Genomic DNA, 19,243 nt, shown 5'->3' on the forward strand with positions numbered 1-19,243 from the left:
TCTGGCCAGGGCAATCACACAAGAGAAAGCAATAAAGGGTATTCAAATAGGAAGAGAGGAAGTCAAATTCTCTCTGTTTGCAGAGGATATAATTGTGTATTTAGAAAATCCCATCGTCTCAGCCCAAAATCTTATTAAGTTGATAAGCAACTTCAGCAAAGTCTCAGGATTCAAAATCAATGTGCAAAAATCACAAGCATTCCTATACACCAATAACAAACAGAGAGCCAAATCATGAGTGAATTCCCATTCAAAATTGCTACTAAGAGAAAAAAATATCTAGGAATCCAACTTACAAGGGGTGTGAAGGACCTCTTCAAGCAGAACTACAAATCACTGCACAAGGAAATAAGAGAGGACACAAACAAATGGAAAAACATTCCATGCTCAGGGATAGGAAGAGTCAATATCGTGAAAACGGCCTTACTGCCCATAGTAATTTATATATTCAATGCTATCCCCATCAAGCTACCACTGACCTTCTTCACAGAATTGGAAAAAACTACTTTAAACTTCATATGGAATCAAAAAAGAGCCCGCATAGCCAAGACAATCTTCAGCAAGAAGAACAAAGCTGGAGGCATCACACTACCTGACTTCAAATATTACTACAAGGTTACAGTAACCAAAACAGCATGTTACTAGTACCAAAACAGATATATAGACCAACAGAACAGAATGCAGGCCTCAGAAATAACACCACACAACCACCACCATCTGATCTTTTACAAACCTGACACACACCAGCAATGGGGAAAAGATTCCCTGTTTAATAAATGGTGTTGGGAAAACTGGCTAGTCATATGCAGAAAAATGAAACTGGATCCTTTCCTTACACCTTAATTAATTCAAGATGGATTAAAGACTTAAATGTAAGACCTAGGACCATAAAAATCCCAGAAGAAAACCCGGGCAATGTCATTCAGGACATAGTCAAGGATGAACACTTTATGTCTAAAACATGAAAAGCCATGGTAACAAAAGCCAAAATTGTTAAGTGATGTGTAAGTAAACTAAAGAGCTTCTGCATAGCAAAAGAAACTATCATCAGAATGAACAGGCAACCTACAGAATGGGAGAAACTTTTTGCAATCTATCCATCTGACAAAGGGCTAATATCCAGAATCTACAAAGAACTTAAACAAATTTACAAGAAAAAAGCAAACAACCCCATCACAAATGGGCAAAGGATATGAACAGACACTTCTCAAAAGAAGACATTTATGCAGCCAACAGACATATGAAAAAATGCTCATCATCACTGGTCATTAGAGAAACACAAATCAAACCCACGATGAGATACCATCTCACGCCAGTGAGAATGCTGATTATTAAAAAGTCAGGGAACGACAGATGCTGGAGAGGTTGTGGAAAAGTAGGAGTGCTTTTACATTGTTGGTGGGAGTGTAAATTAGTTTGACCATTGTGGAAGACAGTGTGGTTATTCCTCAAGTATCTAGAACTAGAAATAACATTTGACCTGGCAATCCCATTACTGGGCATATACCCAAAGGATTATAAATCATTCTATGATAAAGACACATGCACATGTATGTTTATTGTGGCACTGTTCACAATAGCAAAGACTTGGAACCAACCCAAATATCCCTCAATGATAGACTGAATTAAGAAAATGGGGTACATATACAGCATGGAATACTATGCAGCCATAAAAAAGGATGAGTTCATGTCCTTTGCAGAGACATGGATGAAGCTGTAAACCATCATTCTCAGCCAACTATCATAAGAACAGAAAACCAACCACCACATGTTATGACTCATAAGTGGGAGTTGAACAATGAGAATACATGGCCACAGGGAGGGGAACATCACATACCAGGGCCTGTAGGGGGTGAGGGGCTAGGGAGGGATAACATTAGGAGAAATACCTAACGTAGTTGATGGATTGATGAGTGTAGCCATCACCATGGCACATGTATACCTATGTAACAAAACTGCACGTTCTGCACATGTAACCCAGAACTTAAAGTATAATCATAAAATAAATAAACAAATAACCCATGGCCAACATCATTCTGAATGGGGAGTAGCTTATAACATTCCACTTGAGAACTGGAACGAGACAAGGATGCCCACTTTCATCACTCCTATTCAACATAGCACTGAACGTCCTAGCCAGAGCAACAGGCAAGAGAAAGAAATAAAAGACATCCAAACAGAAAATGAAGAAGTCAAATTATTTCTCATTGCTGACAATATTCTTTACTTAGAAACACTAAAAACCCTGCCAAAAGGTTCCTAGAACTGACAAACATGATTTTAGTAAGGTTTCAGGATGCAACATCCATGTACAAAAATTAGTTGCATTTCCATACACCAATAATATTAGATCAAGAACACAATTGCCTTTACAATAGTTAGATTGAGAACATAATTTCATTTGAAATACCTAAGTATACATCTAACGAATGAGAAAAAAAATATATCTATAAAGAGAACTACAAAACACTGCTGAAAGAAATTGGAGATAACAAACAAATGGAAAAAAAAAAATGAAAAAACATCTCATGCTCATGGATTGGAAGAATTAATATCATTAAATGACCATACTGCCCAAAGCAGTTTTCAGATTCGATGCTATTCTTACCAAACTATGAAAATCATTTTTCACAGAAGTAGGCAAAACAATCCTAAAATTAATATAGAACTAAAAAAGAGCCCAAATAGCCAATGCAATCCTAAGCCAAAAGAATAAAGCTGGAGGCATCACAATACCTGACTTCAAATTGAACTACAATACTATAGTAAATAAACAGGATGATACTGGTATAAAAGCAGACACATAGATCAACAAATCTGAATAGGGAACCCAGAAATAAAGTCACATATCTACAGCCAAGTAATCTTTAACAAAGTCAAATGTAACATACACGGTGGAAAGCACACTCTTTTCAGTAAGTAGTAGTGGAAAAAATTGGGTTGCCATATTAGGAAGAATGAAATGAAACTTGACTCCATTACTCTCCATATAAAAAAGTCAACTCAAAGTGTATTAAAACTTAAATGTATAATTTAAAACTGTAAAACTATTACAAAAAAACATAGAGAAAACTATTCTGGATATTGGTCTATGCAAAGAACTCATGATTAAGACCTTGAAAGCACAAACAACAAAACAAAACAAAAAATAGACAAATAAGATTTAAACGAAAAAGCTTCTGCAAAAGCTAAAATCAACAGAGGGAACAGACAATCTGTGGAATGGGAGAAAATATTTGTAAACTATCTATCTGACAGGGGAGTAAGAATATGAAGAACATACAAGAAACTCAAGCAACTCAACAACAACCACAACCACCACCACAACAAAAATAATCCCATTAAAGAGTGGACAAAGGACATGAATTGACATCTTTCAAAAGATGTACAAATGTCCAAGTATATGAAAAAATGTTCAACATCACTAATTATCAGAGAAATACAAATTAAAACCATAATGATATATCATCTTACACCAGTCAGAATGACAATTATTAAAAAGATAAAAAAAAAAAAAAAAGAAAAACAGATGTTGAAGATGTGGAGAAAAGGGAACACTTATACATTGTTGGTGGGAATGTAAATTAGTACAACCTCTATGGAAAATAGTATGGAAATTTATCAAAGATCTGGAAATAGAACTACCATTCAATCCAGCAATCTCACTATTGGATATCTACACAAACAAAAGAAATAATTATACCAAAAATATATCTGTAATCTATTGCAAAGCAATGTCTTTGCATAGCTTACTTTGTTTATCCATTCTACTATTGACACTAGTTCCATTTCTAATTTTTTTATTTCAATAATTTTTTGGGTACAAGTGCTTTTTACTTACATGCATACATTATTTAGTGGTGATTGCTGAGATTTTGGTGCACCTGTCACACAAGCAGTGTAAACTGTACCCGATACGTAGTATTTTTTTCCTTACCCACCTTCTGCCCTTTCTCCTTCCCCGAGTCCCAAATTCTATTATATCATTCTTATGCCTTTGCATCCTCACAGCTTAGCTCCCACTTACAAGTGAGAACATAGGATATTTGATTTTTTATTCCTGAGTTACTTCACTTAGAATAATGACCTTCAGCTCCATCCAAGTTGCTACAAGGGACATTATTTCAATTCTTTTTATGGCTAAGTAGAATTCTGTGGCATATATATACCATCTTTTCTTTATCCACTCAGTGGTTGATGAGCACTTAGGTTGACTCCTTATTTTTGCAATTGTGAATTGTGCTGCTATAAACATCCCTGTGCATGTGTCTCTCATATAAAGATTTCTTTTCTCTTTAGGTAAATACCCAGTAGTGGGATTGCTGGATCAAATGGTAGTTCTATTTTTGGTTCTTTAAGGAATCTCCATACTGTTTTCCATAGTGGTTGTACTAGTTTACATTCCCAACAGCAGTGTAAAAGTGTTCCCTTTTCACCATGTCTATGCCAACATCTATCGTTTTTTGACTTTTTAAATTCCTGACTGCTATGAATAAAATTGCTATGAATAGTCTTACACAAGTATTTTGTAAACATGTTTTTATTTCTATTTGGTAAACACCTAGAATTGAGAATGCTGGGTTACAGGGAAGGTATACAGTTGCCTCCCAGCATACATGGAATTCATTCCAGGACCCTCGCATATACCAAAATCTCCACATATTCAAGGCACACAGTTGGTCCTGCATATATTGCCCCTCCATATATATAGGTTTCACATCCTGTTAATACTGTATTTTCAATCCACTAGGTTGAAAAACATTCACATATAAGTGGATCCTCACATTTAAAACCCATGTTTTTCAAGGATAAACTGTATAATTACTTTTGTTATGAGCCTTCAGACTTTTTCTAAATGGTTATATCATTTTACTATTCTACCAAATATGTACACAAATTCCAATTATTTCACATTATTCTCAACATTTGGTTTTATCAGCTTTTTAAACTTTAGTCATTCTGATGAATGGGTGGTGGAAACAGATTTTTTTTTTTTTAATTAGTATTTTCTGGCCAGTGTGGTGGTTCACGAACCTGTAATCCCAGCACTTTGGGAGGCCGAGGTGGGTGGATCACCTGAGGTCAGGAGTTCGAGGCCAGCCTGGCCAACATGATTAAACCCCGTCTCTACTAAAAGTACAAAAAAGTTAGCCGAGTATGGTGGCAGGCACCTGAAGTCCTAGCTACTCTGGAGGCTGAGGCAGGAGAATAACGTGAATCCAGGAGGCTGCGGTTGCAGTGAGCCAAGATCGCACCATTGCACTCCAGCTTGGGCGATAGAGCGAAACTCCATCTCGGGGAAAAAAAAAAAAAAAAAATTATTTCTTGATGACTAATATATTGAACACTTTTTTAATGCAAAATAATCATTTGCCTTTACAGACATATTTGCTTATATTGTATCATACAAATTATTTACAAGTACCTTTCTGTCTGTGAGAATAAATCATTAAAATGAAAATAGCAAGAAAAAATGCAATTTTTTCCCTTTTACCTCATGTATACATACAAGTAAATATATGGTAAATTAATCATTTTAATACAGAAAAATGTAATGAAAAACAATACAATCATAATTTTATTTTTATTTAACGTACAAACAAAAATTATTTATGGTATGATTTGGGACAAGAGACAATGTTGCAAATTTTCTAGCTTTCTTTTTATTCTTAAAACTTTAGTCTATTTAAAATTTAAAGTTTTCTCTAGTAAACTTCATGTCAGCTTCATTTATGTTGTTTGGTACATCTGTTTGAAAAAGTAAAAAAAAGATTTCCAAATTCCTCTCCAACTTTAAAATATTGGTACAGAAAAGTTTAATCAGAATATATTTCTATGCAATTTGTGGTAACAAGTAAAAATATTTTAATTTTTGTGTTCATTTGATATTTATTCATTCATAAAAAGTAAATAGATGAATTTCTTTAAAAATATCAATTATAATTTTACCTCATAAATCTTTTTTTTTTTTTTTTTTTTGAGACAAGGTCTTGCTCTATCACAGCTTGGAATGGAGTGTCTCACTGCAGCCCCAACCTCCCAGGCCCAAGTGATCCTCCCATATCAGCCTTCTGAGTTGCTGGGACCAGAGGCACGTGCCACTATAACTATCTTATTTATTTATTTATTTATTTATTTATTTATTTATTTATTTATTTTGTAGAGATGAGATCTTTCTATGTTGCCCAAGCTGGTCTGGAACTCCTGGGCTCAAGCTATCGTCTCCCACTTGGTCTCAAGTGCTGGGATTACAGGTGTGAGCCACTGTGCCCAGTCTTTGATAATTTTTCTACCACTTCAATCATTCGTCTTTTATTTATTAAGTACAGTTCTGGTAAGTAACAGAGTGCTGAAAAGCCATTGGATGTTAGGATTATTGAAATATAAAAATATCAGCTGTCTTCTTTAAAGATAGTATTTAAGGGTATTTTTTGACTGAATTTTCCATGTGATTCAATTTTCCTTTTTCTATTTTATACGTAGATAATTAAAAAGGATTAACCAGCAAAACAAAACAGCTGGGTTATTCTTTCCCCCTGCAAATTAGAAGTAAAGTTCATTTTATGGTTTTCATGTTATGCTACTAATATCTCTCCATATACTGATTACAGAACACTGTCAACTTGTAGAACTTCAGAACTTGGAAAAAGACGCAGGCATCACCTAATTCAGTATTATTCAACATGGTTCACACACAAAAAAATCTATTTTAGAATCAGATCACTCAAATGTTTTTTATAAATGAAGATACCTTTGCTGTGCAGAATCTTTTTAATTTAATGTAATCTCATTTGTTGGTTTTTGTTTTTGTTACCTGTACTTTAAAATTCTTATCCAAAAAAAAGTTATTCCCCATGCTTATGTCATGAAGCATTTCCTGTATGTTTTCTTCTAGTAGTTTCACAGTTTCTGGTTATACATTTAAGTCTTTAATTCATTTTGAGTTGATTTTTGTATATGTTTAGAAGTAAGAGTCAAATTTTATTCTTCTGCATGTGAATATTTAGTTGTCCCAGTAACATGTACTGAAAAGACTGTCCTTTCTCCAATGTGTGTGTGGCGCCTTTGCCAAAAAGTCATCAGCTATAAATGTGTGGATGTATTTCAGGGATCTCTGCTCTGTTCCATTGATCTATGTGCCTGTTTTTATGCCAGAATCATGCTGTTTAGGTTACTCATGCTTTGTAGTATGTTTTGAAGTCAAGCTATGTTGATGCCTCCAGCTTTGTTCTTTTGCTTAAGATTGATATAGCTATTTGTGGATTTTTGTGGTTCCATACAAATTTTAGAATTTGTTTTCCTATTTCAATGAGGAATGTCATTGGTATTTTGATAGGGATTAGATTGAATCTGTAGATCACTTTGAGTAGTGCAGACATTTTAACAATGCTAATTTTTCAACCCATGAAGACAGTGTATCTTCCATTTATTTGTGTTCTCTTTCCTTTCTTGCATCAGTGTTTTATAGTTTTCATTGCGGAGATCTCTCATCTTTTTGGTTAAATGTATTCCTAGAGGTTTTATTTTTTAAAGATATTGTAAATGGGATTGTTTTCATAGTTTCTTTTTCAAATAGTTCACCATTAGCTTATAGAAATTCCACTGCTTTTTGTATGTTGAGTTTGTATCCTGCTACTTTACTGAATTTATTATTTCTAACAGTTTTTTGGTGGAGTCATTAGGGTTTTCTGTATATGAGATTATGTCATCTGCAATAATGACAGAGACAATTAAACTTCCTCCTTTCAATTGGAATGCCTTTTATTTCTTTCTCTTGCCTCATTGCTCTATTGCTCTGACTAGAACTATCAGTCCTATGTTGAACAGAACTGATAGAAGTCAGCATTCTTATCTTATACCAAATCTTAGAGGGAAATTTTTTAACATTTCCCTGTTCAGTATGACATTAGCTTTGGGATGATCTTATATGGCTTTGATTGTGTTGAGGTACACTCCTTCTGCACAACAAAGGGCAAAATCAACAGAATTCATTGAAAGTCTACAGAATGGGAGGAAATACATCTGACAAGGAGTTAATATCCAAAACATATAAGGAACTCAAACCACAATAACAGAAAAATCAAATAACTTAATTTCAAAATAGACAAAGGACCTGAATAGATATTTCTCAAAAGAAGACATAAAAATGACCAACAAATATACGGAAAACATGCTCAGCCTCACTAAACATCAGGGAACTGCAAATCAAAGCCACAATGAGAAATCATCTCACCCCAGTTAAAATGGCTATTATCGAAGACAAAAGATAATAATTTTTGAAGATGTGGAGAAAAGGGAATACTTACACAGTGTTCTGTGGTGGGCATGTTAGTTAGTATAGTCATAAAGGAAAACAGTATGGGGGTTCCGTATTTTATTTTATTTTATTTTATTTTATTTATTTTATTTTTTTATTTTTGGAGATGGAGTCTTACTCTGTCGCCCAGGGTGGAGTGCCGTGATGCGATCTCGGCTCACTGCAACCTCTGCTTTCCAGGTTCAAGTGATTCTCCTGTCTCAACCTCCCAAGTAGCTGGGATTACAGGCCTGCGCCACCATGTCCAGCTAATTTTTGTATTTTTAGTAAAGACAAGGTTTCACCATGTTGGCCAGGCTGGTCTTGAACTCCTGACTTCAAGTGATCTGCCTGCCTCAGGAAGGTTCCTTAAAATATTAAAAATAGAATTACCATACAATCCAGCAATCCCATTTCTATCCGAGGAAATAAAATGAATATACTGAAGAGATATTTACAGTTTAATGTTTATTGTAGTACCTTTCACAGTAGTCAATATATAAAATTAACCTAAGTGTTCATCAAATGATAAATGGAAAAAGAAAATGTGGTATAAATACACAATGAGATACTATTCAGCCACACACACAAAAACAAGAAATCCTGTCATTTGTGACAACATAGATGAACCTGAAGGGCATTGTGTTAACTGAAATAAGCTGGGCACAGAAGGTCAAATACTATATGATCTTACTTATATGTGGGAGCCAAAAAAATAGAAGTAGAAGGAGAATATAATAGTAGTTCCTGGAGACTGATGGTAAGGGGGAAGAGGCTGATGGGGAGATATGTTGGTTAAAGGATACATAATTACAGTTTAGGAGGAATTGATTTCAAGAGATACATTGTAAAGCAAGGTGACTATAGTAAATGAATATACTTGAAAAATGTAAAAAAGTGGATGTTACATGCTGTCACCACAAAAGTGATAACTATGTGAGGTAATGCATTTGTTAATTAGCTAGATGTAACTATTTCACTCTACACATATATATTTAAAGTATATATATTATATATATTTAAAGAATGTATATGTGTATATATATTTAAAGTGTATATTTTTAAATTAAATAAAACATCATGTTGTACTCCATTGAAATGTACCATGTTATTTGTCAACTTTTAACAAATTAAAATGGAAAGGTAATTAAATCATTTATTGAATTTAAAAAATGAAACTATATAATCTATACTTCAGGCATAAGAAATCAGAATCTTATAAAATGTATTAGTGGCAAAGCTAGGGAAAAAAATGGTAGGTTTTCTAACTTCTGGCACTATTTTTTTTCCTTTGCACTCTTTTTCTACTACAAATAATGTATCCATATTTTGGAATATAAAATTTTTAAGTTGTCAATTTGTTTTAACTAAAATAAAGACATGGTATTGTGTAGATAGGATCAAAATATTTCTGAAACTATGTATGTCAATTGAATCTTTTTCACACTCTTGTATTTAACATAATTCCTCTAAGTGGGAGGATTTGAGTACAAGGGTATCTGAGCTACCCATATCCAACCTTTTTAATATTTAATTTATTGTGATTTTTTCTAAGCTTTTCTTTCTAGTTTATACCTAGGTCAAAATGAAAGCATTTGGTTAAAATATTTATATTTTTTAAGTGCATTTAATCTATCAGAATTCCTAATTAAATATTTCAATATCACTGTGATAAAACTGGTAACCAAATACATTTTCTAGACAAAGAAAAATATTTCCAGCGAATCTCCTCATTTTTTAAATAAGCATTGATGTTAATAATTTTATCTTCAAAAATATGAATCCTTGACAGTCTAATTAAGCACCATACAGCATCTTTAAAGAGCAAACATCAAGTGTTTGAGAGATAAAGACTTTATTTTTATTCATTTTAAATTAAATTAATTTTTTTTCTTTTTTTGAGACAGGTTCTCCCTCTGTCATTCAGGCTGGAGTCCAGTGGTGCAATCACAGCTCACTGCAGTCCCAACCTCCCATGCTCATGCAATCCTCCCACCTCAGCCTCCAGAGTGGCTGGAACTGCAGACATGTCTCACCATATCTGGCTAATTTTTCTATTTTTTGCAGAGATAGGGTCCCACTATGTTGCCCAGGCTAGTCTTGAACTCCTGGGCTCAAATGATCTGCCCTCCTCAGCCTTCCAAAGTGCTGGGATTGTAGGCGTGAACTACTGGCCAAGGCTTTTTTAAAAAAACACTGAAAACTCTGTCATTAACAACTAAATTAATCAAAATTTAAGGATTTCAAAGTTGGAATGGTATACGAAAATTATTAAAACTTCAAATATATATACAAATGATTTATATAGAACACATATTTTCTCCTGATTTATAAATATTTATAAGTAGACGACTAAAAAATGTTTTCTGCTTTGATCATGTAATGTTTTTAATGTACTAAACTATTCTGATTCATATCATTTGTTCAGTTTCTTTCCTAATGGGTTTAATCTTGCTGCACAAATTGTTCAAAGAAATTTAAGTCCTCAAATCCTCTGTGTCTTTTTGAACTATGCCCTCATTGAATCTTTATAATTATTTTATAAATTCCTCTGTCCTAAGGGGATGAGAAATGTGGATGTTAAATTACTGTACTGTAAACACTCCAGAATTCAAAATGTGTTATGAAGTCATACTGAATTTTATTCAAGAGAATTGAACATAAAACTGATACAAAAAATAAAGTAGCTCAAAACCTACCAGTGTTTAAAATAAGTTCTGGGACATAGAAGTGCTCAATAAATATTTCTTTAACTAATTTAAACTATATTATGTAACAAACTATGGGAATACTTGAATCCAGAAATATTCTTAAAGTATAATTTTAACTACATAATACTATAACTGAGTGAGGAAACTGAAGTCAATATTGACAAAGATTACATAGCAAATGGCAAAAGAAGGACTCAAATCCAAGTCTGTGGATTCCAAACACTATTCTTTAACCACTGTCTACACTCTCTCTCTTTAAGGATAGGATAATGCACAAGGCATTTGAAATACTTATAAAATGAAACCATGTAGAACTCCATCACATAAAATTTTAAGCCCTAAATATGTAGAAAAATCAGCCTCCAGGATCAATCTTTTCCCAAATGCTTCAGAAATAACCATTCTAAATATGTATTTTAAAGCAATAAATATTACACATGGATCAATTTCAGTATGCCCATATGTGTAACACTACCTTTCCTGTGGTTGGCCCTTTAAATTATTTTCTCTATTGAGTTGTAAAAGGAAATTTTAGAGTCAGCTAATATCCAAAACTCAGAACAATTAGCCTTCCAATATCGATCTTGTTATTGGATCTATTTCCTTTGGTTTCAAAATCTTGCTTCAATACCCTTCAGGCCCTTGATAGAGACTACACTATTTTCTGATCTAGCCTCTGCATTATCATTTCTTGATCAGCTCCACACTCCAAGCTTAGCATCTTCCCTTGTGGCTGACACTCTAATACTCCAGTCCTCCATGACCTAATTCTAGCCACGTTTTATCTGTTGAAAACTCTACTGCTAATCTTTACTCTCTTTAAAAGAGAGGAACGATACTGATAATACATCATCCATAAAGACTGTCAGTACATATAGATATTAGCTTTATTTAGCTACAGAAGTAATTTTGTAAGTACTTTCCTGGTGTTTACACATTGACCCCAGAACTACAAGCAATTATAAATTACTTCATTGCCAATGACATTATTATAATAGTTTATCCAATATGGTAGTCATAGTAATTTTAATTTTAATATAACGTCTTGGCGATCAGTAAATATATTATCATCCTTCTTTACCTTTACCATCACCTATTAAGTTTGGATCGTGTTGTAGAAGTTGATAATAATGAAAATTCTCGTTTTCTGGTTTTCATAAGAAATTGATATGAGATCCACAAACACAGATTACTGAAAATCACTGAACTATAAAAATAAAATATGGAAATAAATATTTAAAATAAAGATAGTATATTAAAGTTTATGTGGTAAGCAGGTATTAATCATAATTTTTTATGATTGATACTAGGTAACAGTCTCTTCCACGTTCATTTAATTTTGGTTAATAAGCTACATTTCCTAAACAATTACAATGTAATGGATGTATATCCTGGTGTTACTATCATCATGTTTGAGCTATGGAGTTCATAAAAGATACTATAAAAATGGTACAAAATATGCACTATAATTATGACATGAGTCTGTTGTTGTTTTAATTTTCTTTGGAAATGTTAACATATTTATTTCAAAAACTTATCTTTCTCATTATTATTGGTGATGTATTTGAGGTCTATATTACAAAAATATAGACTATCCCATATTATATTTTAATCGTGTCAGAGCTTTGGACTATATACACACACACACACACACACACACACACACACACACATATATGTTAGAAAGAGAGAGATATGTACTTACAGTTTTAACATTTAAGTTTTTGTTTACTTCTTAAGGCATTTCCCAATATTTTCCTATAATTTAATATTATGAGAGGCACTATCAGTCTTTTGATAATACTTTTAACAATTAGGTGGTCAAAATCCTATCCTGAGTAACATAGACACTTCATTCATTTCTTTAACAAATACTAGGGAGATGGAGCTATGGATCACTGTTTGTGGCCAAATTAGAGCTTCTAACAAGTAAGGAGATAAACAAAATACTGCACAAAATGTTCATTACAATGGTGGTAAGTGCCATAAAGGAAAACTTTCTATTGTTACGATTTGTGGAAAAGGGAACAGTACCTGGTTGTATTAGTCTGTTCTCACTCTGCTAATAAAGACATACCTGAGACTGCGTAATTTATAATGAAAAGAGGTTTAATTGACTCACAGTTCCACATGGCTTGGGAGGTCTCACAATCATGGCGGAAAGTGAATGAGGAGCAAAGTCACATCTTACATGGTGGCAGGCAAGAGAGCATGTATAGGGGAACCCCACTTTATAAAACCATCAGATCTCATGACACCTCTCACTATCATGAGAACAGCATGGGAAAGGCCCGCTCCCATGATTCGATTACCCCCCACTGTGTCCCTCCCAAGACACATGGGAATTATGGGAACTACATTTCAAGACAAGATTTGGGTGGGGACACAGCTGAACCATATCACTGGTTTAGGAGATTGTTGTGAGAAAATGTTCCCTGAGCTTAGTCCTGAAGGATTTACAAGCAAGAAACTGACAAAAACTGGGGATAAAAACATTGCAGGCAGAGGGGTTGGCAGGTATACACTTGTATAACATGATGTGACAAAATTTTTATCTTGGACAAGAAACTGAATTAAGTTCAGGTGGTCTAGAGTATGTTTGTATTGAAGAGAGATTCAAGACAAGATTACAGATGTCATTAGTGAATTCCATTTATTCACTATTATAATACATATAAAAGATTTTGTACAATATCCAAAAAACATGGGAAGCCACTGAAGGATTTTCAGCAAAAGAGTGACATATGCAGGTTTGTGTATTTTACAGTTATCTCTGGATGTACTATAAAGAATAGTTTGGAGGTGAAAACCAAAGAAGACAGGAAGCCCTTGCAATAGTTCACATGTGAATTGATGGTGATTATATTAAGAGTTATAGTGGAGATGGAACAAAGAGGAAAAATTAAAGAAATATTTTTATAGCTGCCATTTGGTAATAAACATATTCATCTTTGATCTATAGGATCTTTAAAGACAAGATTTACTGTATGTATTATTTCATTTCTACAAATATTCCAATATTTCTGTTTCTTTCCATTATCTGAAAAGATCAATTATTCAGTCTTTTTACTTTTTTTTTAATTTTCTTATTTTTCAAGATGGCTGATTAGGAACATTACAAGTCCATTTTCCTCAGAAAGAAGATCAAATTTACCAGTGAATAGTCAAGTTTTAAAAGAAAAATGGTGAGAAGTTAGCCAGGACCTATTGCAGCACCCATGGGAAGATGTTGGGGCACATAAAACAAAAACAGCAAGAGTCTGGCTGAGTTAGACTCCTGAGGAACTCAGAGCACAGTAAAAAGGATGGATGGAAAGCCTTTTCTGCTCCCCTCAGCTTTCTGGCAATCTGCTAACCACTTGCTGGAGAGCCCTTCTGCCCATGAAACCTGGGGCAACACCATAGGTGGCAAGTAGAGAACTTTTTAGGAACAGCGACTTGGGTGGCCGGCTCACATAGCCACGCCACAACTCCTAACACCCAAAATGAGATAGTACACACCATACTGGTGGTGTGTTCATGGTGTCACTCCCCTGCCTGGGTAACCTCTGTCCTTGAACCACTGCACCACCAGACCACCCATAGACATATCCCACAACCCTCTCTGACTTTGGAAAGCACAGGGAAATGGCAGGTCCCCAGGGAGTGTGTGCCCTCTGGACATCTCACCCTCAGCATGAGCCATTCCTAAGGGAAGGGAGAGTGCAACCCACCCAAACCCCCTATGATACAAAGGAAATGTGAGCATGGCATAAACCACCAAAGGAGGCACCACTAATGCCTGGCAATGGATGTGGAGAGGCGGTCATCTCTCACCCTCTTTCTGCCCACCGCCCTCCCGCCCCCGCCACCGCTGATACACCATTACAGATGCAACAGCAGTTCTTCCCATTGCGCCATTGAGCACCTATGGAAAGAAAGAACTTTTCCCACTTTCCTACAGACTCCACTCCACTGAACGTAAACTGGCATCTGCTCAGGCTTCCATGAAAAGTGAGGCCCAACTTCCTCTCCCTTCAGTGAGCAGCAGTGCCTCAGAAACTAATAAGAGACTGTGGAGTTTCCTGCCCTGGCCTTGGGGAAGAGGTTCTGCTCCAAGTCCTATTCTAGCTATAGTCATCAGAGAGTTGGATCTGCAGCCCAGAACTGCACTAAGGCCAGGAAACAAAGGAGAAAGCCTTTATACAAACAGAAGATTGTTAGACTCAAAACAGGGGCATGATAGGGAAATGGATGACATTTCTGCTGACTCAGGTCAAGGAACTGGTGCACCCACTCTTCCCCCAATATTTCAGCACACCCCATCATGATTTCTAGGTGCCAACCTCATTAGGGCAGTTTGTGCCCCCTAGGCACCAGGCCATGTGCCCGCTCTTAATGTTAAATGCCATCATCTACTGGAGTGCAGTCTGAACTGCATCACCAAACAAAAATATATCACTACATCAAGAAGCATCTGAGAAAACCACCACACAGAACGTATTCACAACCAAGACACCCATACAGAGACTTGGCCACCTCAAAATAATTGAAACAAAGCCAATGGATCATATACAACATACACCACAGTCAAATCCTCAAGAGGAAAAAGAATTAAAAGTTAAAAAGTCCCATCCAAACCAAAGAAAAACAAAGAAAACAAATAGAATCAATAGCTGCTCCCTCAAGTGAGAGTAAATCAGCACAGAAACTCTGGCAGTACAAAAAAAAACAGTGTTCTGTTACCTCTAAAAATTGCATTAGATCCCTGGCAATAGATCTGAACCAGATTGAAATGTCTGAAATGAAAGATAAAGAATTCAAAGTATGGATTGCTGGAAACTCAATGAGATCCAAGAGAAAGTTGAAATCCATCACGAAGAAAACAGTAAAATGATCCAGGATTTGAAAGAAGACATCACTATATTAAAAGAATCAAAGAGTGCTTATGGAATTGAAAATTTCACTACAGGAATTTCAAATACAATTGGAGACTGTATTAGTCCATCTTCATGTTGTTGATAAAGACATACCCATGTCTGGGCAATTTACAAAAAAAAAAAAAAAAAAAAAAAAGATGAGTTTTATTGGACTTAAAGTTCCACGTGGCTGGGGAGGCATCACAATCATGATGGAAGGTGAAAGGCACGTCTCATATGGCAGCAGACAAGAGGAAAGAGTTTCTGCAGGGAGACTTACATTTTTAAAACCATCAGATCTCATGAGTCTTATTCACTATCAAGAGAACAGCAAGATAAAGACTTGCCCCCATGATTCAGTTATCTCATACTGGGTCCCTCCCACAACACATGGAAATTCAAGATAAGATTTGGGTGGGGACACAGCCAAACTATATCAGAGTCTTTAGCAATAGCCTAGATCAAACGTAAGAAAAAATTTCCGAGCTCAAAAATCAAATCAGAATTAACTAAACCAGACAAAAATAAAGGAAAAAGTTTTTTTAATGAAGAAAACTTTTGAGAATTAAAAGATTATGTAAAGCCACTAAACATATAATTTATTGGCATTTCTGAAAGAGAAAATGAAGATGAAAATGTAAGCAACTTGGAAAAGGGATTTCAGAGTATAATCCAGGAATTGCTAAAAACGTTGACATGCAGATACAAAAAAAAAAAAAAATCCAGAGCACTTCTGTGAGACACTGCATGTGACAACCTTCCCCAAGGCACATAGTCATTAGACTATCCTAAGTCAACGTGAAAGAAAAAATCTTAAAGAAAAAATACAGAAAAAGGCAAAATTACCTATAAAGGGAATTCCATAAGACTAACAGCAGAATTCTCAGCAGATACCATACAAGCCAAAAAAGATTTGGGACTTACTTTTAGCCTTAATTATGAAACAAAATGCCAAACAAGAATTTAATATCCTTTTAAACTGAGCTTCAGACATAAAGTGTTCCTCAGACAAGTAAATGTTAAGGGGATTTGTCACCACCACGTTAAACCTACAAAAAAATGTCAGAATTCTAAACAATGAAACAAAATGATGATACTTGCTACCACAAAAGCACACATAAGTACAAAGTCCACAGACCCTATAAAGCAAATATACTACTGAGATTACAAAGCAACTAGTTATCAACAATATGAGAGAAAGGAAACTTCACATATCAATATTAACCTTTACCATAAATGGTGTAAATGTTCCACTTAAAAGCCAGCATGGCTAATTGGCTAAAATAAATGATCTTCTGCTTTCTTCAAGAGACCCATCTCACATGTAATGGCAATCATAGGCTCAAACTACAGAGATGGAGAAAGATCTATCATGCAAATTGAAAACAAACAAAAGCCAGGGTTACTATTTTTATATTACATAAAACTTACTTAAAACTAACAATAGTGAAAATGTACAAAAAAAAGGCATTATGAAATTCAACAAGTAGACATAACCATCATATATATATATATATATATATATATATATGCGCACCCTAAGAAAAGAGATAGAAAGCCACACAGTAATCATGGGGATTTTAACACCACAGTGATAATGTTAGAGAGACCATTGATGTAGAAAACTGACCCAGAAATTGTAGACTGAAGTGGAACACTTGACCAAATGAATTTAATGGACAGCTACAGCATACTCCACCCAATAACTATAGAATATACCTTATTCTCATCTACATATGGAATATTCTCTAGGACTGACTACATGCTTGGCCATAAAGCAAGTCTCAATAAATTCAGAAAAATCAAAATTATACCAACCATCTTCTTTGAATACAGTGGGGTAAAATTAGAACTCAATACCAAGAGGAATTCTCAAAACCACAGAAATACATGGAACCTAAACAACTTGTTCCTGAATGACTTTTGAATAAACAAAGACATTAAGGCAGAAATAAAAAAAGTTATTTGAAACAAATGAAAATAGAGAAACAACATGCCCAAATCTCCGAGATTCAGCAAGAGTAATGGTTAAGGGGAAAGTTTAGAGCACCATATGCCTACATCAAGAAAATAGAAAGATTTCAAATTAACAACCTAAAGTCACACAGAAGGGAGATATGAAAACAAGAACAAAGTAGATCCAAAGCTAGCAAAAGAAAATAAATAACTAAAATTAAAGCAGAACTAAATAAAATTGACACCAAAGAAAGAACTTATACAATGGATCAACAAAATAAGAAGTTGGCTATTGAAAGGGTAAACAGGACTGATAGACTACTAGTTAGATTAACAAAGAAAATAAAGAGAAGACCTAAATAAGCACCATCAAAAATGACAAAGGTGATGTAACAACTGATCTCAGAGAAATACAAAAATCCTCAGAGATTACTATATAGATCTCTAAGTGAACACACAATAAAACCATGTTGGATATGGATAAATTCTTGGAAACACACAACCTCTCTTCATTGAACAAAAAAGAAGCTGAAACCCTGAACACACCAATAGTAAATTATAAAATTAAATTGGCAATAAAAAAGTTACCAACCAAAAACACTCCTGGACCAGTTAGATTTACAGATGAATTCTACCAGATGTACAAAGAAGAACTGGTATCAATCTTACCGAAATTATTAACCCAAAATTGAGGAGATGTGTTTCTTCCTAATTCATTCTATAAAACTTGAATCATCTTATACCAAAATTTGGCAAAAACACAAGAAAAAAAGAAAACCACAGGCCGTTATCCCTGGTAAACACAGACACCAAAATCCTCAACAAAAGGATTAGCAAAATGAATACAGTAGCACATCAAAGAGATATTTTACCATGACCTGGATGCAAGGATGGTTCAATATCAGCATATCGATAAGCATGATCCACCACATAAACAGAATTAAAAGCAAAAACCATGTGATAATCTCAATAGAAGCAAAAAGGCATTAAATACAATCCAATATCTCTTCATGATAAAAACCTTCAACAAACTAGGCATCAAGGGAGCATACTTCAAAATAATAACAGCCATTTATGACAAACTCACAGCAAACATCATATTGAACGGACAAAAATTGAAAACATTTTCTCAAAGAACTGGACAAAAACAAGGACATCTACTCTCACCACTTCTATTCAATATAGCATGGTAGTTACTTGCCAGAGCAATCAGACAAGAGAAAGAAATAAAAGGCATCCAAATAGGAAAGAGGACATTAAATTATCTCTATTTGCTTACAGTATGATTCTATACCTAGAAAACTCTAAACCTCCCTCCAAAAGACTCCTAGATCTGATAAACTACTTTAGTGAAGTTTCAGGATACAAAATCAGCATACAGA

The sequence above is a fragment of the Chlorocebus sabaeus genome, chromosome 7 (assembly GCF_047675955.1).
Source record: "Chlorocebus sabaeus isolate Y175 chromosome 7, mChlSab1.0.hap1, whole genome shotgun sequence".
NCBI classification, from domain to species: Eukaryota; Metazoa; Chordata; class Mammalia; order Primates; family Cercopithecidae; genus Chlorocebus; species Chlorocebus sabaeus.